Raw genomic sequence first — 6,607 nt, 5'->3', positions numbered from 1 at the left:
TTCGACAGGAGCTACTCGGCGAGGGAGGTCCAGACCCTGTCTGTCCGGACACCCTCCAGCGGCACTTGTTGCGCGACGCCGATAGCTGGAGTCGTATCTGCGAAGCCGCGAAGCGAATAACGGCCCAACTGCAGCGAGCGTGGGACGAGGAGCGGGCAGCATTGGCTGTTAACGTCATCGAACGTCAGGACGAAGACGCAGCAGAGCTGGAGGCCCAACGCGCGGAAGTGCGGCGGGCCCGTAACGAGCGACGCAACGCCAACCGGCGAGCAGCAACAGCACGCCGGCGGGAAGAACGTCGAGCTGGACTTCCCCCAACCCCACCAGCTTCACCACGGACCGCTCAGCGACGTGCAGCGCTTCGTGAGCGCCAAGCGCGGTTCAGGGAGAGGAGACGAAACCGTCGGCTCCTCGGAGTGTCCAGCCGGGCAAGAAGCGATGACGATGACGGCCGAGCAATCGCGGAACACGCTGACGGACCGTCTCGTGAGACATCGCAACAGGTGGAGGAGGCTGCAGCAGTAGTCGAAGACGGTGGCCTAAGCGCTGCTGAACAAGTGGCAGCGGTCGAGGCGGAAGTTGCCTCCCGCTAGATTCACAGCGCTGTAGTAGAAGCAGCGAAAGCTGAACCAGAAGACTCCGACTGGAGTACGATAGGAGTAAAAGAATTTTAATTTATTTGAATTTGAATAAAAGTGAAAGGTGCAAAAGCACGGTTGCAGATTGGCCAAATACGGCTCAGAACCCCCTTCAAAAAAACCCTCGCGGGTAAACATTGTAGGGGTGGGTGAGGGATTCTATAAAATAAAGAAACCCGTTATAAAAAAAAAAAAGCCAGTTATCCCTGTGGTAACTTTTCTGACACCTCTTGCTAAAAACTCGTTATAACCAAAAGGATCGTAAGGCCAAGCTTTCGCTGTCCCGAAGTGTACTGAACGTTGGGATCAAGCCAGCTTTTGTCCTTATGCTCAGCGTGTGGTTTCTGTCCACACTGAGCTGACCTTTGGACACCTCCGTTATCGTTTTGGAGATGTACCGCCCCAGTCAAACTCCGCACCTGGCACTGTCCATGACGTGGACCGAAAGGACCTGTCCAGGAGTCTTCGAGCCGGGCGGCACGCGGAACCGGGGGCAAACGTGACATCATAAACGATCGACCGCGCAGAAGCAGTGCACCACGAATGCACCGACGTACGCAAGCTTGTACCCTTGCGGGCCACGGCTCACGGTCGGACAAGCGGGTAACACGCTACACACGACGATGCTACGATGCAGTCTCCCCGGCGGCACCACCCAGCGACACACTGGACGCTGAGCGAGAAACACGGCGCATTGGGCGCGCGCAGGCGAACCGCCGCCACAGCCCCCCGGAGGAGGTGCGCGCACGATCCGGACCTGGGGCCCGCGCTTGTTCCACCCAATCATGTAAGTAAGGCAACAGTAAGAGTGGTGGTATCTCAGAGGCGAGCTCCACGAGGAAGCCCTCCCACCTATGCTGCACCTCCTATATCGCCTTACAATGCCAGACTAGAGTCAAGCTCAACAGGGTCTTCTTTCCCCGCTAGTGCATCCAAGCCCGTTCCCTTGGCTGTGGTTTCGCTAGATAGTAGATAGGGACAGAGGGAATCTCGTTAATCCATTCATGCGCGTCACTAATTAGATGACGAGGCATTTGGCTACCTTTTTTTTTTTTTTTTTTTTTTTTTTTTTTGTTATCGAAGGGGAAATCTTGCATAAGACACCTGGGTGATCAACCCCGGTAGTGTGAGATTCCTACTCACTAAAACCCCTCCGTGCCTTCAACCGGCCCCGAGTGGATCACCCGTTAGGGTATCGACGTCACTCGGGCGGTGGATGTCCATCATCCCAGGCAACGAATGGCTTCCAACAGTGGTGATTAGCCACTGTCTAGCCCTCGGCGATGAAGCTACGATGAACTACGATGAATCCTTGTCGTTACTCGTCGTCACTGTCGCTGCTCTGCAAGGCCAACTGGATGTTGGCGAGCAAAGCACGTCGTTCGCCTCGTTCGATGACGTGTCTTCGGCGTTGTTGTCGAATCATAATCGTCCGTACTGCTTGATGAACCATGCTCCAGTTATATCTGTTAGCAGACATAACTTCGATGATGTTCTCCGGCGTTAACTCCTCGTCGACTTGATGCTGAAGTCTGATGATCAGTTCACGATGACGTACACAATGGAATATCGTGTGTTCGGCGTCCTCAGGTTCCTCGCACGCATCGCATAACGGCGAACCCGTTAACTGCATCCGATGAAGCTGGTAGGCGTAGAAGCCATGGCTGGAAAGAAACTGGGAAAGAAAGAAATCTACACCACCAAATCTTCTACTTATCCATCTGTTGACGTCGGGTATGAGACGGTATGTCCACCGACCGTGAACACTCTCATCCCATTCTCGTTGCCATCGTTCCATAGTTGTGACACGTTCCATGTTACGTGCAACCGATCCGGCGATGTTCTCTGCTCGTCTCCGATGAAAAGTCCTAGAGTCCTCGTCCAGGAGGAGATGCAGCGGGATCATTCCCGCAAGCACGCAGACTGCATCGTGAGAAGTTGTCCTGAAAGAAGAGATAACTCGCTGGACTACTGGCCGGTAAAACCGACGTAGCCATTGTCTACGGTTAGCAAATCTAAGGGTATGACACCAAATGGGCGAGGCATACCGGACCTTCGCCACAACAGTAAGAGCAATTGCTCGCCTAACATTACTACTTGGACCTGCCTTATTAGGCATCATCCTTACCAAGGTGGTCCATAGCTTCGTCGCTCTCTCCACCGCATACCTGATGTGTGAAGTGTACTCGAGGCGGTCATCTAAGACCATCCCCAAATACTTTAAGCTGCGCGACGAATGTACTACGTGATCACCTACCCTAATAGCCCCGTGCTGTATCCTCTGATGGGAACTGACCATAATAAACTCGGTCTTGGTCGGGGCTATCTTTAATCCGTTGTCGGTCATCCATCTGTCGATGATGCGAATCTGGCTGGAAACGAGAATTTCAATATCATCAACACAATTACCTTCCACCAACAACACTATATCGTCTGCATAGCCGATAATCCGTGCACCTTCCACCATTGCAACTCGTAGGACACCGTCGTACATGAGGTTCCATAACGTTGGGCCAAGTACCGAGCCTTGAGGTACGCCCGATGTGACTGCAATCTCTGCCGGTCCATCTGTGGTATCATACATCAGCACACGATTCCTAAAATAATCACCAATGATATCATAAAGATATTTAGGAGTGTTAATCCTCTGTAATGCATTAGCAATCGCCAACCACGAAGCACTGTTAAAAGCATTAGTAACATCTAATGTAACAACTGCACAATACCGTCCACTGTATCTGTTTCTACTTCTAGCTACCGAAACAATGTCCACTACCCGTTGAATCGCATCAACCGTTGATCGACGACTTCTGAAACCAAATTGATCGTCAGACAGTCCGTTGACCTCCTCGATGTGTGCATTTAACCGTTGCACTATGATGCGTTCTAGACCTTTACCTGCCCCGTCTAATAGACAAATGGGGCGTACCGAACCCGGTTCCCCTGGTGGTTTGTTCGGCTTCGGTATTAACACCAACCTCTGCCTTTTCCACTCATCGGGGAACTTCGCGTTCTCTAAACAGCCTTGGTAAACCCTGCAAAATGCACCGGTTGCAGTCAACATACCAACTTTCAGCGCCTCATTCGGGATACCATCTGGTCCCGGCGCCTTCTTGTTGGGTAGTCTCCTGGCAACCGCAAGAATCTCATCATTAGTTATTCTTTCAAACTCTCGTGGCTGATCGATACGATAGTCAGGCCACACCGTGTTTGGGTGAGTAGGAAAAAGCTCGCTCACCACTTCCCTAAACTCGTCCAATGTCATGGTTCGGGGTCCAATCGAACCCTCGGCCACTTTCTTGAACGTATGATATACAATACCAAATGATGCGTTGTTCGCTGTTCCCAGGAACTCTTTCCACTTCCTCTGTCGGGTATGCTTGATCAATCGCTTGAGGGCATTCCTTGCCACCTTGAACTCGTCCCTAAAAGTAGAATAGAGATCAGTATTAAAAGCTCTTTGCGCTAATCGATCGCGGTGTTTGCACTCTTTGCGAAGTGCCTCAATCTCTAGCGTCCACCAAAATACACTCTTGTTAGGAGTGTACCTCTTACGCTTGGTCATCGTCGCATTACACGCCGTGACAAGTATACGCATTAAGTCTTCGCTTGTTGTGACCTCGGTCTCAACAGCGGCTTGCATCATAACTTCAAATATATCTTTGCTAAAATACTTGATGCTCCATCCCGTTATGGGTCGGGACAGGTTACGCACACTTTGCGTCTCGAGATCTATGCGTATCGCACGATGATCCGAGTTCATATAGCTAGATAACACCTCCCACTTAAATGATCTTGCTACGGTTCTGCTCGCAAAAGTAAGATCAACTACTGACGTACGCCCTGGTCCAACATAAGTTGGGGTGCTGCCGTCGTTCAATAGAATTGCGTCAATCTGCGCAAAGGTTGATAAGACCAACTCACCTCTTCGTTTCTGGGTTTCTCCACGCTCGCCAAGTTGGTTGTTCCAACTTACTGACCAAGCGTTGAAGTCCCCCCCGATAACGAATTTGTGGATACCGGTTACGGCCATTACCGTGTTATCCAACATGATCTGGAACTCTTCCATACTAAATCTAGGTGGCGCATAAACGCTAACCACTCGCATATCACCTATGTCAACTATCATCAAACCCTTCAGAGCCTTACTGACTACCTTAACTGGTAAGTCCGCGTTAACCACTACCGCTGCTGTGTTATCGTCATTGCGTAACACTTTGACGTTGGTTGTTGCCAGATACGGATCTGCAATCAACACTATGTCCGCAGATTCTTCCCTAATCGTTTGCCACATTAACTGAAATGCAGCATAACTATGATTCTGGTTATGTTGTAGCAACCTAACCATTATGATCTAATCGTTCGCCTTCTAGGACACATGTAACTGCCCGTTGCGTGGAGGTTCTGTGACCTCGTACCGCAATCCAAACACTTGACAGAGTTGGTACAAGCTTGCTTCTTGTGTCCACTCAAACCGCATTTCCAGCACAGATTACTTCTGTCTGGTTCCTTACAATGATAGCTCGTATGGCCTACCTTCCAACACTTATAGCATTTCTGCTCCTCCATTACCTCACGGATATGGCATATCGACCAACCAACTTTCAGCTTTCCCAAATTCAGGAAGCTTTGAAAGTCTGGCAGCGATACGTTGATCCGTGCCCACTGCGTACCGGCCGCGCGGCCTTTCTTCATTTTGATACGATCTATTTCTATCTCGATGTTGAGCTGTGCTTTGACAGACTCCGCAACCTCCTCTGGGGTGGTAATTTCATCGAGATGCATGATCTCAATCATTTTAGAAGGAGCTAGCGTTCTCACTGACGCCTTGCCCTTCACCGCTTCCTTAACCTTTGGGGCAATTGCACTAGCAGAACTACCCTGCTTCAATTCTAGCAACATGCCTCCATTTTGGGCCCGTCGGACCTTAGAGATTGTCTCTCCAACCGATTTAAGAGCATCGGACTGCTTCATTTCCTTGAGCAATTTCGCCAGCTCCTCGGAAGTGCAGTCCGATATCAGCAGAGCCTCAGGCCGCTTCCTGGGCTTATTCTGCTTCTTCTTGCTCTTCTTCTTCTTCCTCTTATTAATGCTACCCTCATTAATATTCGGTCCGTTTCTCGGACTTGGAATATTTTCCACCGCTTCCCTAACAGGGGTCAGCCTCGATGGTTGTTGTTGTTGTTGTTGCAACCTTTGCAACCCACTTGGACCAGGCTGTTGGTCATCAGCCACTGGTCTTCTGCCTTTTCGCGTTTGCGGCCCGAATCCATCGTTACCGTCAAACGACGTTTGCGTTTGACGGTCGAGGACCTGCTGCATGCGATTTACGGCTCTGTACCTTCGAAATTCGGACATTACCTCATCGAGGAAGTCCATCATTACCGTTACTAGCGTAAAATGGGAAGACTCATCATCGAGTTTACTTATCCCAAAACGCATAGCCTCCATCCGATCTTGAAGATCCATGAACGCTTGGTCCGGATCTTTCTTGTCCACCCCCTTGGTCTTTTTGACCTTCTTAGTTTTAACGTTACTCATTCTATTGGGCTCAAACTCAGGCCCGCTATCCGCGTCTGTTTATGCAGTCTCCTATTTGGTTCCGTGGGTGGCTATGAAACAGGGAGCTCCACGCGAGGGTTGGCCCGCGCCCTTATGAGACGACGGGCTCAGTGCCGAACCGGAGCAAAGTGGGGCTGAACCCACCCACACCTGCATTTGCCATAGAGCGTATCGTATGGCGACAGTCTTGGAGCGCTACCTAAGACTTGCTAAGTTTTAATAGAGCGGTGACAGAATCCCCCTTAGCCCTCCCCCGTTTCAAGCAGGTTTCACCCTGCTTTACTAAGGGTTCGGCGGGTTCATCCGCCAGCCCGTGTACATCCTAGTTATTCCATAAACCGTACCCTAGTCTAATCCGCGCAGAGGTATTATCCTCTCGAGTTCAGTATCCCACTTGACAGAATGTA

At 50.6% G+C, this 6,607-nt stretch overlaps 1 pseudogene; it reads right to left on the bottom strand.

The window, feature by feature from the left end:
* Positions 1-584: 584 nt before the first annotated feature.
* LOC125908228 (large subunit ribosomal RNA) overlaps positions 585-6,607 on the bottom strand; it is an 8,801-nt pseudogene continuing 2,778 nt past the window's right edge.

Source organism: Anopheles coluzzii (assembly GCF_943734685.1).
Source record: "Anopheles coluzzii chromosome X unlocalized genomic scaffold, AcolN3 X_unloc_9, whole genome shotgun sequence".
Classification (NCBI taxonomy): Eukaryota; Metazoa; Arthropoda; class Insecta; order Diptera; family Culicidae; genus Anopheles; species Anopheles coluzzii.
The sequence above is the reverse complement of the archived record's forward strand: the minus strand, read 5'-3'. Positions and strand labels throughout refer to the sequence as shown.